We start from the raw sequence: 22,372 nt of genomic DNA, 5'->3' as shown, positions 1-22,372 counted from the left end.
TGAATGCGTTGCATTGGTTGTATGTCATGCTTCTTACATTACACATTTCGTATAGCAGCGAATTGCAACTTACTCATTGATGAGTAAATGTGGACCGTGTTCAGTTTTCTCTCTATAGCACTTGCACTTGTCATCAGTTTTTTTTTATTTATTTATTATTGCTTATTTCTCTCTATTTTTTTTTACGTTCGGTATATGGATCCCGTTTACCGTGTTTTACATACTATGAACCCTCTACGTTATAGAATACAAAGTTGCTCAAGAACGTCTGGATATGACGAGTGACACTGAACGTTAAAACCTTTAAGAAATCGTGCAGTTCTGTACGACTACTGCTGTATGCATGGCAGATAGGACCTCTGTCACGCTTCAATAAAGCAGCTTTCTCTGCTGTCACAGATATTTCCCGTATCGCATGTTGTATGCATTAGAAAATAAACATTATTTAATTAATTAGTTAATAGATTGATTTTCTTTCTTTCTCTCGGCACTTGGAAGCACGTTATATTTTCGATTTGTGTGAATTAATCTTTTTTTTTTGCATGAAGCAAGACTGAAGACGGCAGAAGAACAGCCTTCGCAATCCAAGACTGCTTGATGTTAAACTCGACCTCTAGGAGCACAGATCAATCAGTTCACTAGCACGAGCTCACCGCAGACTAGTACGTGCTCTTATCTCTACACTGCACAGCAGTGGGATGTTACATGAAGTTGGTACTTACTAAAAATAGAAGAAGAAATTCGAGGACCCCTATACTCAGTTTTATACATCAGGTGCAACGCTGTGGTGGCTAGTGCAGTGGCTGCGTTCGCACTTAAAAATAGTTCCGTGTTTCTTGACCCAATTTCTGTGAAAATTTTCTTTATATAAACTGAGTTCTGAATAAAAAAAAAGAATTTACCCTAATAAACAATTTATGTACTTATACGGTTGCTAGCACGTTGTTTTAAATCAATTTGCTTCAATTTGCTTTTCGTCATTTTTCTTTAATTGCAGCCTTTTACGGCAGCCTCACGTGCACGCTCGCGCGAGCAATCGCCGCTGGCGCGCAGCGAAGCATACACGGAAACGCGCAGAGTGATACATTTTGGAGACCGCACTACTTGGGTAGCTTGCACAGCGTTGCACGTGGTGTATGAAACGGAGCATAAGCACACATGCGTTGTGGATGCGCAAGCGCTAATGTCCAATTGAACGCAGCTGAGCGGTTCTTCGAGTTAGGAACTCCTCCCGGGCAAGCGAGCGCGTTGAGACGCTTGGTGCGTTTTGATTTGGCCTTATCGAGGCGCAGTTGGAACGCAGGCGAGAGCTACCGCGGCCAAGGAGCGCGCGGATAACGCAGGCTTCCGAGAGCGAGGGTGACGTGGCGCCGCGGCGGTGCCCTCTCCTCTCACGCAGCTAGTGACACGGCAGCAAGGGTATCCCCATTTGCCCGCTCTCCTCCGTCGAGGCGCGCTCGTGCAGTGGCGCCGCAGCCAATGGGGATTAGGTGCCGTTTCGCTGCTACAGACGCCAGCTTTCTCGCTCAATGAGCCATTTGACGCTTTGGCATCAAAAGAAGGTAAGCGTTGTAAATACCTGTTACTGCACAGCAGGTAAGCGGCAAACGTGGGTAGCCAAAGCGGGAAATTCGGGCAGCACATGGCGCAAGGCTAGTAAGTGCGCGTTTGGTGGTCTCAACAACACGCCGTCTCTTAATGGGGGCACACACCTTGAGTAACAACTAATGTGCTCCCGACAAAACAAAGGGGCCACAGAAAGACTTGAAGCGATCGACACCCGCCGTGGTTGCTTAGTGCCTTTGGCATTGCGCTGCTAAGATCGATGTAGCGGGATCATATCCTGGCCATGGGGGCAGCATTTCCGATGGGGACGAAATGCAAAAAAAAAATAATAATAATGTACACAGGGCATTGGCCAGGTACACGTTAAAGAACCCCAGGCGGTCAAAATTATTCCGGAGTCCTTCGCTATACGGTGCGTCTCATATACAGATCATGGTTGTTCGCAGGTAAAACCTCGGAATGTAATATAATCAATTAAGTGATCGACAGCGAGCGATCAAGGAATGTCTGGGTCCACCCGCGGAGCGAAGGTTCCGATAAGGAGACTCATCTTCGCCATGGAGGAAAACAAGTTCTCCCATCTGAACACTGGCTCCGCGGCAGCCCATCGCTGATTCACGCAACGCGCTGGTCATTTTATGGAACCGCCGCGCAATGAGAAACAATAATGAGACGCACCAGTCAAAACAAGCTACGCGCACACCCACAAGCAGTATTAAACTTCCCGTCCCTAAACAGTGTTTTCTTTTTCTACGTAAGCATGTCCATCCGAACATGAAGTCGTGTTACGTTGTTGTTGCGGAGGATATACGAGAAATCCTTCATTTCTCGTTTATGGAAGCAAAGTTCCGTTTCTTTTTTTTAACCGATTGCCGCGACATGAAGGAATATAAAATATAATATTTCATGAGTCCACAGTGAGTCGTCGTTTCTCTTGATGGCGCATGTTCCTCTAAAATATCAGCCACCGGCACTCGTTCTTCGTGACTCCCGCGTGCGCCTTTGCGTCTGACCCCCCCCCCCCCCTCTCGGTGCCGAATCCTGCAAGCAGAAAGTTCCCTCTCTGCAGACGAAGCTGAAGCCAACGGGACAAGCGGCTGCACGGAACTAAACTTACGAAGCCGCGTACGCTTCCGAGGGCAGAAAAGGAAAAGCTTTATAACAGCCGGGGAAATGGAGGACAACCGGTTCGAGGCGGCGAAGACGAAGCAAAGTTTTTTTTTTTTTACGATTTTACGACCACAGAACCCAAAAGGCTTCCTTCCCCTTCCTTTCCCTCCCCGTCGTTTCTCTACTTGTATGACGCAAAATCGATATCTTAAATAAATCATTTCCCCCTCTGATCAATTTCTTGCACCGCGGCCAAGCACTCCCGCAATCATCTGTTACGGCCTCGGAAGTTCTTATTTCCTTCCTTCATTGTCGCTCCTGTCTTGTCCTTGTTTCCCGCTTTTTTTTTAGGTCTTTACTTCGTATCGTAAGTTAAGCTTTGGCACCCTCTGGAACTGGGGAAAAAAAGCGAAAGAAAGAGTACGCGGGAGGGCCGGTAAATTAGCGCCGTTCCCCAGAGACGCGTATACAGTTCCGAAAGTCATCGGGAATCAAACTCTAAATGGCCGTGCGCACGTACAGAGCTTTGCCGGTCTCGTAGCGAAAGAGAAGCACCGCAGCCGAGAGAGACTAATGGAGCGCGAAGTTCTCGGCGAAAGCCATAGCCAAGGTGAAAAAAAAAGAGAATAAAAGCAGGCGAAAATTTCCAAGACACAACTGCTGCAACTGTTCGTTGCTTTCTGTCTGTTTACAGTACCCCCCCCCCTCCTTTCCCACCCCCAAACAAAATATATAATAGTAAACAAACCAAGACTTTCCAGCAAGCTCAACCGTGGGGAGAAAGCGACAAAGCGCGTGCTATAAACTCCGGAAAGCGTTCCACGTACAAAGAAGCGCGGGAATTCGACGTCGTTTCGAGAGGACACACGAGAGCCGCACCTTCCGTATCCGGGTGTCCTGCGCTGTTGCTATGAGCCAACGTTTTTACGCAACTATACCGGTGCTAGTCAAAATTCAGAAGAAAAGAGCTATACACAGTCCACATAGCCACGCCTTTCATTCCTTTCTTTCTTTCTTTCTTTCTTTCTTTCTTTCTTTCTTTCTTTCTTTCTTTCTTTCTTTCTTTCTTTCTTTCTTTCTTTCTTTCTTTCTTTCTTTCTTTCTTTCTTTCTTTCTTCCTTTCTTTCTTTCTTTCTTTCTTTCTTTCTTTCTTTCTTTCTTTCTTTGTAAAGCTGCAGACATAGATAAATGGTGGTCAGCTGCTCGAAAAGAAAACGCACGAAACAGGGTACAAAAGAGCCGTTGACGGGAGTTGCGCTCCTCCAATCTTCTTGAACTGTACTCAATAAGATATAAAGATTCAGTTCAACCTCAACATCATTATGATGATTTATCATTGCTAGAAAACAAAGCACCGCTATACAACGCGCACGGAAAATAGTAAGACGTGGACAACGCGCTGACTCGCAAGTGAGAAAACCTTCCGGCTTCGCCATTTCCCAGTAACGCCGAACTTGAAATAAGCCAAACTGTCAATTTTCTTGAAGTACATATCAACAGGGTAACGCGTCGGTTGAAGGAAGTAGTCAGTGAATTAATGAGAAACTCATTTGCTACTCACGCCCTCTGACGAAACCATTAAAACATGACACCCCTTTGCTGTACAAGTAAAACGTGCAAGCACGTCAGAGCAGCTGCCGACGAAGCCGAATTTCGACGTCTTAACTACCGAAAACTTCTGCATATACAGTCTGGTAGCAAAAAAGAAAAAGAAAACAAAATAATACGTAGGTATCGAAAACACGCGGATCCCTTCCTGCGACGAGTGTTTCGTCTCCAGTAAATGCGACTACGCAAAATATTTTAAAAGATAATTACGATAATATATTCAAAAGCTGAAGTCGTGCTTGCGCAGAGAGTGCTGATCGCCCAAGCTATTTCAGGATAGCAGACAGCCGCAGTCATTTCCGAGACTGCGGGCCAAACCTGTCAGACGTATAGGCTCGACGCTGAACAGGTTGCGGTGAACGCATGAGCAGGGAAACAGAAAAAAAAAATCATGAAAAAAGTTCGCCCACGATTACGATACCCCTTAATGCGAAATTTGAGCGCAGCTCTACACGTGTTTTTCATTTCACGATATATTGGCTGGCGCGGACAATCTGTCTCGTGCGACGCGTTGCAAACGGAGCCAAGTGCGGCGCGACTGCCTCGCCAATCGGGAGATCGCGAGAGGCAGCGCGTGGGTGACGCGTGGACGCGATTCACAGCAGCCGTCGCAGACAGACCTCCGCTCATACAGCGCTTTATTTCCATACATGATATCGGTGACGTCATCGGTGAACGGACGATGCGCGCTACTCTGGCGCTACCTCATAGTCATCGTCGCCTCAGAGCTTGTCTTGCGTGGCACTGCGCTTTTCTTCTCAAGTTTTCGCCATACCCTCCCCCTCCTCCCCCTTTCGCAATACTCTCTTCCCCCGCTTTCCTGCGTCCCTCACCAACGCTGCAGCTTCGCCGCTGTCGTTGGTGAGGGACGCAAAAAACGAAACGAATTACGAAAGAAGGGAAGAAAGCAACGCGCTTTGTCCTCTCAACTTCTCTTTCCCTCTTATTTCTTCGTGTAGTGCCAGCGCGTTCTTAAGATAAATCAACGGAGATTGTTGCAACGAATTCCCGCGCTTTCGCTTGGGTTAAGAAGAGGAACGATGCGCTTGCGACACTACGGACATATAACTGAGGCGGCGCTATAGGAGCAAAAATACATATCCAAGGAAAACACGACCCGAGGGGTGTACCCCACGGAGTGTGCAGCACAGCGTGTAACGCCGGCAGTCTTATTGCAGTGCGAAGGGCAGTGAAGGGAGAAGGAATCCACAAGGATCAGGACACGGCAGTAAGACTTGGAGACATGTATTTAAAAAAAAAAAGAAAAAGGGCGTTTCATTTCGATGGCTCTTACTGTTGTGGTATGGAGACTATAGATTGCCACGAAGTGCATTTGAGCTTAAATTTTATTCTGCGCGAACGAACAGTTTTGTTACTCACATGAAAAAAAAAAAAGCGAACAGCCTTCAGCTGCAGCATATACGGTATACGCATTAGCAAGAAAATATACAAGCCCGGCGTAAACGAATCGAGGTTTCCTTATAATAACTGACGACTGGTCAAAAGAAACATTACTGCTATTCCAGATTAATTTGTACACCTCTAAGAAGTACTGACGTGAACACACGAACTAAATTTACCTTATTCGGGACCAACTAGTGATCCCTTAACATAATTTAAGAGGCAAACTCCAGTGTCTCATTGACTTTTCTTCAGTGGCAAGACATACCGCTAAGATATACCGTGCGCGTAGTCAAACGCTCGGCGAAAGCAAAGCCACAACAAATACGAGACAGGAGTTTACAGATCACGCGTAGTAACCCTCCCCCCTCTAATTTAACTTTAGCGCATTAGTTTGCCAGCAATATAGCTACGAACCGACATCCTTCCTAATATGGGACAATACAGTGGCCACGCATACGTTTCCCAAAACGGGAAGCCTCATTCATCGCTTAACTGGAGAGTACCGACAAAAAAAAAATGCATTCATTAAGTAGAGTACAAATTGTGAATTATAAGAAAAAAAATGACACTAAATGCGCAAAAGAAAACAGAGAGAGCCAAGCCCGTCGTATATACACATGTAAATGTATCCTTTCGAGCTCCCCGAAATGCGTTTCGCCGAATAAGCCATCGCCGAAGAAAATAGGATGCACTGCTGAGCTAACGCTATCCGAAGGCTCGAGATGGAAAATGCCTTTGTTCGTTTGCAGCGCGCCCGCAAACGCGCAAAAGAGAAGTCCATTTTCTCGATTGGCTCTGCCACCTGTCACTTCTCATCAGCTCGTACAGAGTGCAGTAGCAAACTGCTGCTGCGGAGACAAAGCAGAGGCAGAAAAGGCAAACTGCCCATTAGGAAAAGGCTGCTTGCGCAGGAACGGCACGTTACAGTTATCGCAACGTCGTACGGTATACACCAGCAAGCAAAGGAGGCACCAAAACAAGCTTTAAGTAAAGGCGACGTGACGCACAAAGATCCTTTGTTGACACAAAGGAAGGAAGATGCTTTGCCACGCCGTTGAACCGTCGCAACGAGATTGCGAAAACTTAGTATTCAAAGATGGACTATAGTCGTTTGCCGAACTTTTGTTTCTTTTTAAGGGACACGTGCGCGTATATATAGCTATGCTCATTGTTGTCGCGGCCAGTGCACAAATAAGAGCATCGCGGCAAACAATGCGACAAGTCGGAGCCATAACTCGTGAAATTAGATTCGGGGCGCATGAAGTCGAGAAGGAAGTGCATGCAGCTAGGCATTACGATGAAAGCCATAATTCGCACGTCTATACACGCCGTGACATTTTCGCGAGGAAAAGCACCAGCGTTCGCTTTCGCATGACTGTTAACAGGGTTAAAAACGACACGGCATAATCTCTCTCGTACACTGCGCATCCGCATTGGGTACTGAGCCGGCGCTTCATATTATACAGCTACATCGTAAGCAGCCGCGATTGAACCGCGTTCGTGGGCTCACGCTCACACGCTTTGACGCATACAGTACCTCACGGCGACGGCGACGTCAGAAATAAGCCTGGACTGTCCACATGATTGATATCGCAATATGAATACGTATACGAAGAACCTTATTAAAAGGATCCTGACAAGCGCCGCCCCTTCGGGCGACATCGCGGGCCGCTCCCACGTGGGGACAGTTAGGCCTAACCTAACCACCGCATCCTGCAGACTCTCTGGACAGCCCAAAACGGACGATGGTATTTCGAGCTCTTGATGGCCAAATTCCCCTTCTGTTCAGTGATGTCCTTATCCTCTCGTAACGAGGGACACCGCCACAGCATGTGTTCTAAATTGCATGTCCCCCTGCAGCTAGGACACATGTGAGCTAAAAACGTCAAAAAAAAAAAAGCTACTTCGACCATGCAGGGACGTTGGACGCCAGTTTCGCACAGCGGTGAAAGTAGGTTGGGTGCTTATAAAATGCGTCGCCGCGGACAGAATAAGAGTTAGCCTATAGCCACTACCAGACTAACACCACAAGAAAGAGAGAGAGAGAGAGTGCTGTTGACAGATTGAGCGAATGAGAGGGAGAGATCGTTTTTAGAAAATATGTCTGCTGGTGCGCGGGAGCATATAAATCGCGTTACGAATACCCTGCAATAACAAATGCATACACGATGAGATTCGAATTCGCGGAGACAGTTTCTTGTCAACAGGGACAGCTGGCTCGGACGGACAGACGAAATAAAACGGGGAAAAAAAGGAACTGAGACGTTTATATAAACACGGTATTTGTGGAAATGCAGTTCCTTTATACCTTGTTTACGGCACGAGCGCAATACAAGACCTCAGTGAGAAAACAGGATCAGAAGAGGACGCGCGGGAAAGAGAAGATCACAAGAAAGAAGGCATATACACCGAGAGGCGTTTTATATAATCCCAACGTTGAATAGACCTTAGTTTGAATCCCGCGTGTGTACCTGCTCGGAGCAACTTGCGAGCCGAGCGCCAATTCTAGCCAACGGCCATATAGCCCGCTAGACTTCATTCTGCTGCAGGGACCATAAGCTCTGTCATCGCTCAGACGCGAGTAGCGATGACAAAAACACTTCCCAACCGGTCATTTGCACATCGTCTGGCCTCAGCTGACTCAAGATGCAAGGCCAGAAGAACGCATGGCTGTCCGCATAGGCCATCTATACACGCTTCGCAGACAATCTAATGCCTATGGCGCCACACGAGTGCATCCTTTACAACCAGCCTCGCTTCCTTCGACGAAAAGGTATTTAACACGCATATTTACTTGTATACAGCGCCCTCGAAACGGCCGGTGCGTTCATGATGGTGCACTTTACGAAGGACAAAAAGAAAATAATAAACAGAGACTGTTAAACGCGTTTAAACAAGTGTGACGGACTCGAGGAACATGATGGCGGTGTCTGGCAGCGCAGGAACCACGGTGTAATTAGGCGCGTCAGGGCCCGCCCGAATCATCGTCGTCCCTGGCCCAGCGTCCTGCGTGGGGCACCGGGAGGCGGGAGGGGCGTAATTAAAAGCGCAGTCATTAAATTAGTGAAGTCCCTCCACGCGCGCCCGCGGCTATGCATCCATCCGGTGCACGCAAGCCGCACGTCAAACGCCGCGGGGGTGGCTTTATATACTTTGGAGTCGCGTCGACGCACGCCACAGCATTCGACAACGAATGATGCCCTCCCCCCCCCCTCCCCCCCGCCCAAATTTTGCGATTTCTGACACTGTATGTCACAATTCTATTTCACTGTATTTCACTACTCTTAGTTTCTATGTAGATCGTCGGGCTGCCAACCAAAGATATACAACATTACCACGGCGCCCATTCAGCCACTCTTGCGAGAACGCGAGATTTTAGTTACAGGCTTACAATATACGATCCGTTCTCAAACAGCCTCCCAACGCGCACTGTGTCCCGCATATTATACGGCGGCACATAAAAAAAGCTCTATACTTTCGAACGTAGTTGTCATTTCAGCCGCACTAATATGCGGCTATACCACAACTTCTCAATGGAGACGCCGGTCCTGCACTGTAAACCGACTTTTACCCTTAAAAGGTGCTTTACCGTCTTTATCTCAGACCCTTACTTCTTTGCGGATGTAAAGGAGACGTAGGCTGATTTGGACCCTCAGTGGTGCGAATCGGTCTACAGTGCGTCATCCTACGCTCACGTTCTTTGCTTTTCTTTCCCCCTCTTCTAACTTTCATCATGTCGGCAGAAGTGATGCGTTGGACACCTCGAAACTAACGTTAGTATAGTTTTAGCTTCGGAAATTTGCTTTTAATCTGAGAGCGTTCAACTCTCATTCGGCGTATCAGCACAAGCAACACGTCGGCGAAGTATATACTCAAGAATTCGGTGGAGCTCGGCGCTACCACGACGTAGGTTAGGTGAGCTTAAAAGGGTTAAAAAAACAAAAGGGAAACGAATAACAAGCTGAAGAAGGCGCCCGCGTCCTACACCGAAACTCGACCATTAAAGCGCCCTCGCAGTAGAGTCACGACACGGCGTACGATATATACGCCCCCATTATACTGCAGTGTGTGTACTGTGCACACCGCAGCTCTGCGTGCAGTCAACCTTGTTGGCACCCCATCGGCCCACGACCACCCATGCCGTTGGCTTTCAGCGCGGTAGCACTTATAACTCGGCTGGCTACCAACGTAAAACCCGTGTCGGCTGTGCTCTCCCTTGCGCTTGTTCTTCTGTCCCTTATTTCTTTTTCGCTTTCTACACCGTACAGTGAACGTCAAATGTAGACGTGACGTGAGGAGAGTTTCTGACCGCCTAAAGGTGTCAACACACACACCGATAAAAAAAAATAGAGAACCAGTTCTGAAAGTACCTCGCCGTGATGTTACAAAAAAAGAAAAAGAGAAGCGAGAGAGAAAGGAAACAAATGAAAGAAGTGAACACACTCACCCTTGTCCCAGACTCAATGGTAGGCGCGCCTGAGCGGACACACGGCAGCGTAGCCTGCACAAAGAAAGAAGAAAGAAAGATGAAGAAATAAATGTAAGGGGAGTAGGAAAGTTACGCAAGCACTCTTCATCAACGGATCGGGGGAAGACATGAAACCGAAAAGTTTCTCCAAAGAAGAAAAAAAAATAGAAGGTAGAAGCGCACGTCGTTGCAGCACTGCCCCAAAATACATACACGAATGTCACATTATAGCTGACGCGAACCCAATTAGAAAAGTGTCACATCTACCACCGTGTTCCTCTCGTCATTCGGCTGGTGCGGGCGCCCAGACGGCCGCGACAAGAGGAAAATATCAAAGCCCTATAGCGCTACACGGACACCTACGTTTTTTCCCTAAAAAGTAAAAAAAAAAAAGGCTTTGCGCTTACTGCTGCTCAGTTCAGATTTTTTATCTGTATAACATTGCATTTTAGGATCCGTACAGTTCCATATAGCACTTGGGGCTGTTGCCCGCGGGGTTTGTCGAAAACTGCGAATTCGCCTTCGTGTATGGGCCTCTTAATGACCACATTACACCCGCCCCAGCGATTAAGGTAAACCAATCACGAAGGCCACGCTTTGCCGTACTGCAGACATCCAGGTGGCGTGGCCAGCGTGAATTAAATAACACTTCCTGCGAGGGAAGTGCTGTTTGTCGACGAAGGCATGTTCGCGCTTTATTCTTTCGACAAATAAAGAAGTGACAGCGCCAAGTAGTATATTTAACTATCCGGACCACAGAATGCGATCCCGCCGCGAAATACGAGCAAGGACACAGCAGCCTTACGCGCACAATCTTTGTTTCATTACTTTAAAAGGAAAACTGAGGTCTGCGTAATAGATAGGCCCCTGTACCGAGTACGTTACTTCATAAGCTGTTATGCGGAGAGCACAATAAGCGCAGGGCACAACCGTGGTACGCGAATGCCACGCCACATCCTCAAGTTAGAGCGTGACAGTACACACATCAGAAACTTCGCTTCTAATGCGCTGCTTGCGATTCAACGCGATTTTTCGTTTCAGTGGGAACCCTGACCAAAATTAAAGGAACACATAACGTCAGCTATGCACGTCGTCAACCATCAGTGAAGTGACACCGCGAGCAGTCTCCGAGCTGCCACAAGACAGCCGCGCTAGCAATTATTACGCAAGGGGGCTTGCAATATACCCCGCTCTCAGACAACGTCCGAGCTCGCATTTAGCAGATACCGACTACCAAAGATTGTATAGGTTAACGGACTAAACCGCAATGTGTTGTGAAAGCTTGGCTGAATTTATAAAGATTCCATCCCTTCTTACATGTTTGTTTTTCTTCGTTTTTTACTGCTGCAAGCCGCTACATTACCAAGACTGGCCACTCGCTGCGACAGACGATAAGGAAATAACGGAATTTAAAGGAAATAATTATTACAACACACGACCCATATTTTGTTACGATCTAAGTCTTTCTCCATTCATGTTCTCTAATCATATATCGCGCCCAACGACCAATTACGGTGATGGGCGGCGCCTGAGCCAGTGACGAAGGGTTAAAAAAAATTGAAAATTAATTCCACCGTGACAGTGTATCGCCTAAACCTTTTATAACAGGTAATACGAGAAAGCCTTAGCACGACGTACACCCGCCGTGGTTGCTCAGTGGCTATGGTGTTGGGCTGCTGAGCACGAGGTCGTGGGATCGAATCCCGGCCACGGTGGCCGCATTTCGATGGGGGCGAAATGTGAAAACACCCGTGTACTTAGATTTAGGCGCACGTTAAAGAACCCCAGGTGGTCCAAATTTCCGGAGTCCCCCACTACGGCGTGCCTCATAATCAGAAAGTGGTTTTGGCACGTAAAACCCCATATTTTAAAAAAAATTATTAGCACGACATTCGTACTGTCGCATATAGATGCCAAGAACAGCCACACGGGCACGGAGACAACGAAGAACTGCAAAGACAAGAGCTTGACTGGGCGAACTCGTCAGAGGAGTCGCTCACAGCATGCAGAGTCGGCGGTCGATGAATCGAGTAATACTGCTTCACTGAGGCATCCGTGCCGCTGGTGAACGTTCACGGCATTCAGCGGTGCTCGCGTCTATTAGGGAACCTTACATATAGTGCAGTATTTGCGTCACACAAAATGCGCGAAGTTTCGCAATCTCAAACCGTGAGCGCACCCTTGCGCCACAAATGAAACAGAACAATGGTAGCCCACAAAAGGTAATGAGACTCACGGCGCGGTAATAGTATAAAATGCAAAGGGCAAGCATCGGTATCATACATAAGCGCGTATGCACACACACTTAGATAAACGCACAACTCAATCCGAAGGAGCTGCGGGTGAGCACCGCCAGCATTCACAGTGATCAATCCCCCCCTCGTGAGCTTGCCTCGGAGAAGTCGAAAGCAACGCCTTCGTACGCCCACGTTGCAGTAAATGAGCGCGGCGTTACGATCACGTAAACGAGGACCACGGGTGAGGCGCCGGCACGCTCAAGAGAGGGGAAGGAGGGAAGGGGCAGTTTCGGGAAAAATTAGGCGCGCAGGCAAATCACTCGAAGGAGTATACGGGGGGGGGGGTTCGAAGAGGGAAAGAAATGGGATGAAAGGGGAGGGAAAGAAGAACGCGAAGTCCGCGGGACAAATGGGGACCTCGGGGAGAGGAGGAGAAAGTGCGCAACTGCGCTAAGGAAGCTGAGCGCTGAAGGACTCGCGCGGCTGGCCACTGCCCTTTCCCTCGACCGCTCCCGATGCACTTTATTTGCATGGATAACGAGCGGCGCGTGCCGCGCTACTGCTTCCTCCCGGCACCGCCCCAATAACGCGCGTCTTCCCTCCCTCTCTCTCTCTCTTCCGCCATTCCATTCCCTCGCTTGCCCTTTTGCTGCTTCGCAAGACGCGTGGCACAGCGAGGCCTCGGTGCAGCATTCCCGTCTCATTGCGTGGGACGCGGACTCAATAAATCTTCCCCAGTGTCCCGTCGCCCTCCTCCCCCCCCACCCCTCTTTCCCGAATAGCAGCCGCAGGAGGAACAAGCAATATAAGCGTGCGCAGGCCGGTACGCACGTTTTCCCACTGCTGTTCTTCTTTATCCTTGAATCCCTGCGTACAGCGGAATGCCTTTCGGCGCTTTGCCGTCGGTTCCGTGCTTACGTGTCACGCATTGTTGGGTTACCCCTTTCCACCCTCCCCCTTTTTTTTCCTGCCTCCTTCTTTAGCGCGCCGCTTCACCGCCCACTTTTCCATATAACACTGAGTACCACACTTCGAAGCACGCGCCCAATCACCTATAACGATAATGCAAGCGCTGCAGGTTCCCGCGCGGTTAGTGCGGGAGTGGTGCACTAGCTTGCATTACGAAGTCTGCGTATATTTCGCGCACAGGACGCCAACACCAAGGAGTAGAAAACTGCAAAACGTCCGCTAGTAGCCCATCCAAAAGCTTTAGACTGTTGTTCTTGTCGGGTGTGTTTTTTTATGGCGGTTGTTAGCTGCGCATGAACTTCTTATCTGGGACGGCGCCGGTAAAAACGCCCAGCCCTATTGCTCCTCTTAGCTACCTTCTTTCCGCAGAACACTTATGGTAACCCTTCAACGTTGGCGTCTGGCCAAGCTGGCCGATAGCGAAAAAGGAGCGGCGACAGGACGCTTCCCCAATTGCGGAAGTATTGGAGGGTTGCGCATGCCTGCACACCCTCGGGTGTAAAGCTCGTAAGCTCATGACAATTACAATAGCCCAAATGCAGGCGTCTGTGGGATGTCACGCCAGTCTGTGACGTCACAGGCGGGGCACAACGGAGGGGGCCCAACAGAGGAGGCATCGACAGCCGCAGGAGGGAGCGAGCGATTTTTAAAGCGAGATCCTGGCTCCTCCGCTGACAACCGCAGAATAATATATGGATTGCGAGTTCATGGCTTAATTATGCACATATCTCAAATGTTTTGCTACTATATAAAGAAAAAAGGAATTAAGTTACGGGACCAAAGTCACACTCTGATCATGAGGCAAGCCGTAGCGATCAATTTTTGTCCTCTTGAGGTGCTTTAACGTGCAACTAAGTACAGGAGCGCTTTTGCATTTCGCCCCCATCGAAGTGCGTCCGCTGCGGTCGTGATTGATCATGCGACCTCGAGCTCAGCAGCCGCGGCTAAAGAGTTTTCTCAGCACGCTCAAAAAGCGCTGCAGCGACCCTTTCCCAGCGCCGCGCACAGTGCACTGTGAAACGCGTTGGCTAATAGACGCCTAAACCATGCATGTTTACATCCAAACGTAGAAATCGGATGATTCTGCGAAGACAACGCGTGAGAGCACATCCAACTCACCCATTCAAGTTTGAACTGTCTCCAGAGGTAGCGAAATTGTTCTCGGTACTGTTTGTCCCCAAAGCCGAGAGCAGAAAGCGAAGCTAAAGCGTGTCACTTGCACCGCGGGCCCGAACCCCTTCGCTGAATTGTCTTTTTCACACGGTGTCCACGTCAAACTCTATCGTACTTCCGACGAATACCGCTGTCTCTGTAAAGGGCGGGCACGTGTTGACCTTTATGTTCACATTCACTTCGGGGGGTGCAACGTACGCGGGAAGTAATTCTCTCTTCAATTATTTGGCGGCTGTATAATTTACTTACCCAGGCTTCTACACGCGTTCAACGAGCTCACACGGTGTCCGAGTCAAACTAAAAAAAAATGATAAAAACTTCACAAAGCTGACTCTGTAGCACGAAACAACAAAACTACATTCATGAGGCCACGGGGTGTCGCCGACACAGCAACTAACACGAACAGCAAGATATCCTGCATAACACGATTGAAAGCTTTCCCCTATATGGCTGCCTACAAAAAGGAGAAAAAAATACAGAAGGAAATGAAGAAAACGTTCCCGCTTCCTCCCCCCCCCCCCTTGTTGCTTATAAGTTCCTGGAATGCCGTCATTTCAACAGTCCTTACTTCTATGTCACTTTCCTCCTTCAATAATCATTACCCCAGCTTTCCATCTCCTCTTCTTCGGTCGTGCCCTCGCCGCATCGCTGTAAGTTATCCGTGTTTACGGGCACGCACGCGTTCACGCACCCAAGCGCTCACATGCAAACCGCATAGTTCCGCGCTCGCTGTTGGTGTAGGCGGTTTGGTACACCCTTGTATGGCCAGCGCTTTGTGACTGAAGGGACGCGAGATAGGGTACACGGCGCCCTTGCAGTTCTCATCGGATGTCTATGGCCTGGCAAAAGTTGTCGCGTCGCTTACACGTCGAACGACGCAAGCAACTACGAACAACAGCTCTGAGTGGCAGCCTACAGGGCGCCTGCGCCGAAGCTTTCTTACCCATCGTTTAGAGCCGCTAAAAAGGAGAAGAAGAGGATGAGGAGGAGGAAACGGTGCAGGCGTTTAGTTACTGCGTCCCGCGGTCGGTCGCTCCTCCGCCCTCCACCGTCTGTCCCTTCGCGCGCGTTGGTAGGTCACGCGTGCCAGTTCCTTAAGAGTTTTGTTTTCCCTTATTTTCTATGGTTCGCGCAGTATCTGCCACAGCCCGCACGCTGCGCGTTGCCTTATTATTTGTCCCCTTTTATTCCTCTAGCAAATGTATGGACACTCCAGGCGCATTCCTACCCTCGCCGTCGCCGTCGCCGTGATGTTTCCTGCAAAGCTTGCCGCGCGTCGTATGGTGTATGTGCGAGCAGGAAATCGCAGCTCAATCTGGCGCGTGCGAAGGAAGAAAGCAGAGAGCCAACGCGCCGTCTTCCGTCGCGAGAAAGACCGCATGGGGGACTGGAGGGAGGGGTAGAGAGTGAGGGGGGCGGCGTTGTGCTCCGCGGCAGCAATTGCTCGTTTCGCGACCGTGCGCAAGGGAAACTGACTATCGCGGCTCAATCTCGCGCGCCATATATGGAGGAAAGCGGGGAGGCAGCGTGGGAGGGAGGGGGTGCGGCTTCGAGTCGGTCAACAAGTGCGCACTTTGCACGGTCGCGCGCGCCGTATCTTAAAATATATCTGCAGACGGCTCATACCTTAGTGCGCGCTGTTTCCTCAAGCGCTGCTATTGCGTTGAAGCGATAGACCGCACGAAGGTCACTTCGCTCGCCGCTGCTGCCGCGCTTGCTCCCACCAGCGCTTTGACAGTCCGCGCTCATAGGGTGTAATGTGTTCACGTTTGCTTCTATGCGCTGACACCCTGTTTGTTAATTCAGTTAGTAAGCGAATGTTTCCGAGGTTATAAGGCCGATAAAACTATCCACCTTACTTTGTATACAGATGTCTACTAATTTGCTATCGTAATGGATGATTCGCTTCCCGGGAGAAAGTGCGACTCTTTATGCTTTTACACTCTTTATTCATTTATAGAAAATCAGGGAGGTCGGCCTGAGTTCGCGCGTTTTAACATGTTTACACTGCGCCGGGAAAGGGAACAAAGGTAAGAAAGAGGGGATCGTAGGACGGTGACGACAATAATAAATTTCGGTACGATGAATGCTTGCCGTCATCATCGCAGCGTTTGAGTTAGCTTAGGTGGCATGCGAAAGTTCATTTCGGTGATCGAAGTGTGTCGGGTGCACAAAAACTCTGCGCACATTTGTGCAAACGTAGAGTGTCTGCATACTTATTGGTAGAACACTCTCGTTCTATAAATAAATATGTTGCGTTATTCCTCGACTGAAAATTTTATTTATTAAAGCGAATTTCAGATTACCACAATCGCGTCAGAGTCCCTTCGTTACAACCTACCTGCCCATAGTGGAGTCAGGCGCAAATTTCGTGTCGGACCTATGTCAATCTATTAACAGGCGACAGGGACCGCAGTCAGGTTATTACAGCGCCATTACTTCCTGCCTCCTTTTGAGAAAAATCAATCCTGTACTTCAACTTTAGAACGCAGGAGCGAAGCAACGATGCAAGTGGAACGAATTCGAAAACCAGGCAGACAACTCAACGTAATTCATCGACGCGTTTCTGTGAAGGACGTTGAACAACGACGACTATAAACCAACATTACTTTTTATCGGTGATTATACAGTGAAACAAACTTACACCAGATAAAAAGGCGCGAAACATGGGCAACCAAGAACCATTCGGAAAACATACTACGTCTATGCCAGAGAAAACACCTGTCTTGTGCGGGAAGTATAGGCGAGCAGGGGGCGCGACGGATGTGAAGAGAGAAAAAAAGCGCAAAAATATAGTACACCAAATGTTGAAAAGCGCAACCACTTTCTCGCTTTTTTTCTTTCTTTCTTTTTTAAAGCCAGCTGGGCGGCGGCTAGTATAGCTGTCCCTGCGCGACACGCAAAGCGCCCCGTGCAACTTCGTGTATCGTATGACTTCACTCGCACGAAATTGATTTTTGAAAGTCCAATGGCGTGTGCGTCGAGCCTGCATGGGAAGTATGCAATTTCGCTTTTTTTTTTCGAAACCACAACGGAGGGCTTTAAACATTTTGCTTTCGTAATTGTATCGATCGAAGCTTACTATAGAAGGCTACATTGCGAAGCACCACGGAGACAAAAACAAAGTACAAAACAAGCTCCAGGACTAAATAAAAAGGCGACACGCCTGAAGCTTATTGAGGGCACGCTTCAGCGGTGCACGAAAACGCGCCGCCTTAAAAACGTTAGAATGAAGAGCGCCGACTGAGTGCTGCACATATCGACGGGATGCTGAAGTTGAATCAACAACAACAAAAAAAAAGAGAGCGATTGAGCAAAGTAGGAGAGGAAAGAAATGTGTCGACGGAGGACACGTGAAGGGCCTAACACGCACTCTGCAACAGAAAAAGAAAGAAAAAAAATTCCCAATAATACCTCAAAGTAAAGTTACGTCAGTACACAGCGCGTGGCTCCTGTCAGGTCCGCCAACAAAGCGCAATCTATTATTGCTCGCCCTGTCACACACCTTTCGTGTCATACTCCTCCGTAACTTTCGTTTTATTTCCTTTATTTGCGCTATTCGACGTAGCGCCGCGTCGTTTCCGTGCGAGTGTCAGGCTTAGAGCAAAGCTGCAATTTTACGAGCGCACCAAAATATTATTTCGATCTGTCTTTCCCTTTTGTAAGCTCTAGAATGGCGAACCATCACTGCGACCACTGGGGAACGCGACTATCAATAATAATAATAATAATAATAATAATAATAATAATAATAATAATAATAATAATAATAATAATGATAAAGAAGAAGAAGAAGAACAACAATATAGTTGTTCCCCCTGTTCCTGTCGAACAAAACAGTTGAGTAAACAGTACATACACAGCTTTCGTGCTCCAAGCCCGGTCGGTCAATGCCTTCACGTAACGCGACGTTTGGCCCGTAAAGGTATACACGCGTAATACGCTACGATAAGCGGCACGTCGCGCAAGCCACACTACTAAAAAAAAAAAGAACTGCGCTTTTACGGCTCCTGTCCCCACGGGAATCCGTCAAGAGCCGCTCCTTCAATCTGACATCCGAAAGGAAGTCAGTCGCCAAATAACGTCGCGACGGGTGACTGCCCGCGAACGCTGGAAACGCGACGTGTACAGACTCCGTAAGCCTTACGTAACACTCGATCGCGCGCGTGCACAGTGGCACCCTCTCAGCGGCGATAAGGCCCGTCAGACGCACTTCGTGACGACGGCCGGCCAACGCAAGGAGGCAGCAAATGGGAGAGCAGATGAAAGCCGATAACAAACACCAAAACGACAGCGAGAAATCGCACTGTAACCTTCGGCGATTGGTTCTCCTTATCGGACATCGCCAGCTTTCTCGCCATTCTGTCCGTGGGATGCGCGCTGCCAGGACCATTCAGACGACGGCGCAATATCGGCCCCCCTTTTTTTGTGCCTCGTAGGAGAGAGAGAAAAAAGGAGGCCGGGCCGAAAAGCGACAGTAGCAGATGCTCGTCGCGCACGGTACGGCGGAGAAATTGCTCGCTGTTGCCCCCCCCCCCCCCCCCCCCCCGCGAAGCATCGATTGAGCAAACGTCGATGCTTCCCACTACAGGTCTCGCTTCATCCGGCAGGGTCGGTCTCTCACTCCTTGCTGTCCCGAGCTGTGTGCACCAGAACTAAAGTGCATTCTGCGCTCCCTCGTGCCTCAACCTCCGCGATGGCCTCTGTCCAAGACAAGTTCTCGTTCCTCCCAGTTGAGCTAAACATCAAGCACTCGGCATGCATATGGGCTGATTACGCGTCAAGTGTGTATACACAGCTATGTATATTGTAGGGGTTGAAGGACGGGACTTCGGGATGAAAACCAAACTTGGGAGTATTTACTCTACATTATGTACAGGGAGGTGAGCGACAAGTAACATTCGTACACTCATTACGGGCCGGCAGCAACTCGGACGCTGCGGCCCGCGGCAAGAAGTTCGAGAGAGGTGAATCAGGGAATCAGGGAATGTCCCAGAATCTCTGGAAGGCTTCTTATAAGCCCTTCGAGCACTGTAAGTCACGTCATGTTTGACCAATGGGAGAGTCCGCTCCGATGACGCCACTTTCAGCCAATGGTAGGCGCCCGTGTCGCGGTGTCACACCTGGCGGCTCTCTGCGGTCTTGCCTCGCAGACTGGCAATGCACTTCTTCTAACGAGGAGAAGGGGAGGGCTGCTCATGCACCATTGTCCGAGCCCCCCTTCTAATCCCGGCGGCGTACGAACTTGTTGGCACGTGAACTTGTTGCCTTCAACTTGTTTGCTCGGCCGCTCCTCTGGAATGTGCTTTCCTGCTTCTGCATTCCTCAATTAGCTGTGCTGCGTTTCGAAGTGGTTTGGGGAACTCGAAGTAATCGCAGGAAACAGCTCCATATCTAACAGCTCGTCCTCGCCCCGGTTGTTCTGAATGGCCGGTGAACTCAATTCGCTGGCCATGAGGAACGCTGAAAGAAGCTGCAGGGTACTGGGGTCGAGCCTCGTTTGACAACCCTCGGGATCCTGGGCCCTGGAGAACATACGTCAAACAAACCAAACAACACAGCGCTGCACCACGCGTAAGCGCAGGCTCTTCACCCCTGACTCGCCAGGCTATTACTGAGTCAAAATCAACCCTGATCTTTTAGTTCCCCAATTTTGACAACAGTTCCAACCACCCTTCCAAACAGCTATCCATTTCTCCTCGATTGCCGACAAGACCAGACCACTATTGTTGTTGCAAAACAAAAAGGTCGCCGACGATGCGAACAACAAATGAAAACAGCCGAACGTAACTTAAGTGGCCTAACTAACGAACAGCATGTTTCCAATCTAACGCAGTGGCGTACTTATCGCACGTAATGGTGCCACTGAACAATCTGGTCAACCTCACAAGTACGTAATCACAAGCGCACTAGCCTTGTGGTCACTAAACAAAACGCGTACTTGCGTTGTAGGCAAACTTTGCATTCACGCTTACTCACGTTTCTTCCCTGAAAGTCCTACAGGACACGTGACGTAAACGAACAATTAAACTTGCGGGACTTACACACTCCGCAGAACCCTTAAACTAATGCGTCTTTTAATAACTCGTTCCACGCGTACTTATAATAGAAGTCAGAATACGGCTGCCCTCAACACACACGCGCAACCCCGTCATAAATCTGCTTCCTTCCGTCCACACAGGACACGCGCTAATGGAACTAAGAACGCTTCTCCGTGCAAATCATGCACTCACTGAAAATCTACGCGCTTAACCTTAGAAAATTCAAAACACTTAAAAAGAAAGAAGGTTAAATAAAGCACGCGCTTTACGATAGGCCTCTCAACGATAACCTTGACCTTTAGGTTACTCACACACACACAAAAAAGAAAGCCTATATACTTATTAATGAGCATCTCGCGAGACTACAGGTTTACTTAAAACGCATCTTTCAAATCACGGAGCTTCTCAAACGAAAACACAAACAAAGCTCAAACCTTACACATTGAAAGAAATCCTAGTCTCAAATCGCGAAAAACTTTCCGATGCTCAAAATAAAAAAACAAGACACTCCATTTCTACGGAAGGGCTCTTCGCCTCCCTTTCCAAACGCTTATGTCTGACTCATACTCTGAGCCGTCCTCGCGGTGGTCGCGGCTTGAAAGCTACTCTGGCTGCCGAGAGACAACAAAAGGGCTGACTAACCATCAGCTCCCCCAAGACGTTACGGTCTCCTGCCAATTTGCGTCCTCGCGCCCCGCTTTCAACACAAACTCGATTGACCGCGTCGCTACTCCCCACCTGGTCTCGTCCTGCCACCTTGCGTTTCTTCGAACTGCACGCTGAGCTATGAAAAGAACTACGGAACGACGAGGAGTTTAACAGCCTCGTGCCCTTTGTCCGCGTCCGTGCAGAACATTCTTCGTGGTCCCCCTATGACCTGTGGCTCGAACGTTTAGGATGCGTCAACATCGTCAGTGACGACCGCACCTTCTTCCTCGCGCCCTGCCCTTTTGGGTTTCTCGCCATTTTTGGCGGCGCTACATTATTTACCGACTTTCGGTCTTTACCGCGCTTCTTCTTACGGCGCTTTCTCTTTGCACTCGCCTTCATGTCGCCTTCTCGTGCCTCGTGCTGGCCGGTACACATTTCATCGGCCCGGATCGGTCTCTTACCCGCACAGTCTGAGTGATTCTCACTTAAATCAACACTCTCTCTGCCTCGACTGGCGGACAGCTTAACCGACTCTGGCACAATGCAGCAGGCTTTACTCGAGTAAGACAACTCGCACTCTTGCGAACTGCCCTCTACTACATTGCCCAGCGTACGCTGTGCATCGGCACACAGCCCGTCGGTATCTATCGCTGTCTCACGCGCACAGTCCGAATGATTAATAACTAAACCATCCCTCTCTAGGCTATCTAGACTGGCGGAGAGCCGCACCGATCCCTGAACAATGCAGTTGCTCTCTCGTGGACTACGGAGCTCGCCATCCCGAGAACTACTCTCAACTGCATCGTCCAGCTCGCACTTCACTTCTGCACGCAGATCTGGCTCTACATGGGTGCTCGCTTCTGTCGGGTCAGAAGTACCCTTTTCTTCGCTAGCAACCTCGCTAACATTACCAGCGACGCACACGCTCGGTAACTGTGCCAATTTGTTCGCAGCTGGCCTAGCTGTCTCTACAGTCATCTGTTGGCACAGCACCTCGTCGCTCTCACTACGGCCTTTAACGGCCTCTGTTGCCACTAAGGCATCGTTAGCAGCTAGCCCTTTCCCTTCACTTATGATTCTGCAGCTAATCTCACAGGCACTACTCTTTTCGTCGGCTTCTGGCGAAAATCCGCTCGATGCTGCCT

The 22,372-nt window shown here is 49.2% G+C and overlaps 1 protein-coding gene across 5 annotated transcripts in view; it reads right to left on the bottom strand.

Moving 5' to 3' along the window:
- Tpst (tyrosylprotein sulfotransferase) overlaps nt 1-22,372 on the bottom strand; it is a 498,993-nt gene that overhangs the window by 91,714 nt on the left and 384,907 nt on the right. For all 5 annotated transcript variants that reach the window (XM_070533909.1, XM_070533910.1, XM_065452600.2 and 2 more), the window contains one exon: nt 10,136-10,189. The gene's annotated coding sequence lies outside the window, so the exon portion shown is untranslated. The remainder of the gene's footprint in view (nt 1-10,135; nt 10,190-22,372) is intronic.

Source organism: Dermacentor albipictus, chromosome 2, assembly GCF_038994185.2.
Source record: "Dermacentor albipictus isolate Rhodes 1998 colony chromosome 2, USDA_Dalb.pri_finalv2, whole genome shotgun sequence".
NCBI classification, from domain to species: Eukaryota; Metazoa; Arthropoda; class Arachnida; order Ixodida; family Ixodidae; genus Dermacentor; species Dermacentor albipictus.
This window is presented reverse-complemented; position numbering and strand designations above follow the sequence as displayed.